Genomic DNA, 1,864 nt, shown 5'->3' with positions numbered 1-1,864 from the left:
CCTCCGATGTGTGGCCAAACCTTTCTTTTCCAAACCCAGGACCCCGAATTCACTATATCTGTTCTCCCCGGACCCTGCATTCACTATATCTACTCTCCCCGGACCCTGCATTCACTATATCCGGTCTCCCCGGACCCTGCATTCACTATATCTACTCTCCCCGGACCCTGCATTCACTATATCCAGTCTCCCCAACCCTGCATTCACTATATCTGCTTCCCCAGACCCTGCATTCACTATACCGCTCTCCCCGGACCCTGCATTCACCATATCTGGTCTCTCCGGACCCTGCATTCACTATATCCGGTCTCCCCGGACCCTGCATTCACTATATCCACTCTCCCCGGACCCAGCATTCACTATATCCGCTCTCCCCAGACCCTGCATTCACTATATCTGCTCTCCCCGGACCCCGCATTCACTATATCCGCTCTCCCCGGACCCTGCATTCACTATATCCGGTCTCCCCGGACCCGGCATTCACTATATCCGCTCTCCCCGGACCCCGCATTCACTATATCCGCTCTCCCCGAACCCGGCATTCACTATATCCGGTCTCCCCGGACCCTGCATTCACTATATCCGGTCTCCCCGGACCCCGCATTCACTATATCCGCTCTCCCCGGACCCCGCATTCACTATATCCGCTCTCCCCGAACCCGGCATTCACTATATCCGGTCTCCCCGGACCCTGCATTCACTATATCCGGTCTCCCCGGACCCCGCATTCACTATATCTGGTCTCCCCGGACCCCGCATTCACTATATCCGCTCTCCCCGGACCCCGCATTCACTATATCCGCTCTCCCCGAACCCGGCATTCACTATATCCGGTCTCCCCGGACCCCGCATTCACTATATCCGCTCTCCCCGGACCCTGCATTCATTATATCTGCTCTCCCCGGACCCTGCATTCACTATATCCGCTCTCCCCAGACCCCGCATTCACTATATCCGCTCTCCCCAGACCCTGCATTCACTATATCTGGTCTCCCTGGACCCTGCATTCACTATATCCGCTCTCCCCGGACCCTGCATTCACTATATCTGGTCTCCCCGGACCCCGCATTCACTATATCCGCTCTCCCTCAGTACACAGAACATGGAAATGCAATTATTATGGTAAATATAAACTGCTAAATACCTTTTCTCATCAACAGTATATAGCAGTCTTGTGACTTCTATCAGTGTCCAGCTGAGCACATGTTAAAGCTTGTAGGAGGAGTTTTCATTCTGCTCTAGGAGGATGCAGAACCCCTGACTTCTGTCTGGACAGTGCTGACTGGCCCTGTGTTGATCACATGCACTCTTCCAAAAAAAAAAAAACATCTCTAGCAATACACACCAAACTGAGCATGCACACAGTGACTCCACATGATATGTCTTATCAGGAGATAAGAGGGGGCACTGGAAGAAGGGGAGGATCAGAGAAGACAGGATCAAACAACCAATGCAGAAGATTAACCCCAAATTGCCTCCTCAGCACTAATTTTAACCCATAACAGCCTGCACCACGGCTGTGTGCATTGGGCGCAGTTGCGGCTCACCCCCAACAGGTGACACTCAGTGGCTGTTCTGCCTGCCGGACATGACAGGGGGTGATATTTTTGCTGCAGCTGCTAAGCAAAGCATTATGGCCACAGCAATGCGTACAATCCCCTCCACCTGTCAAATTGCATCTCAAATGCCAATTTTTTTGCAAGTGGGAATGAGCCCATCGCAAGAAGAGATACAATGTAACAATTCCAGAGAACACAGGATGGAATTGGCAAATAAATGTAACCATTCTACTGCTTGATCCTCATTTCCTCCAACATTCTCTAGAATTGCTACATTGTATTTCTTGTTACTAAGATGTGTTTAT

This window comes from Staurois parvus, unplaced genomic scaffold (genome assembly GCF_062004578.1).
Source record: "Staurois parvus isolate SC_StPar_1 unplaced genomic scaffold, SC_StPar_1.0 ptg001150l, whole genome shotgun sequence".
In the NCBI taxonomy this organism is placed as follows: Eukaryota; Metazoa; Chordata; class Amphibia; order Anura; family Ranidae; genus Staurois; species Staurois parvus.
The sequence above is the reverse complement of the archived record's forward strand: the minus strand, read 5'-3'. Positions refer to the sequence as shown.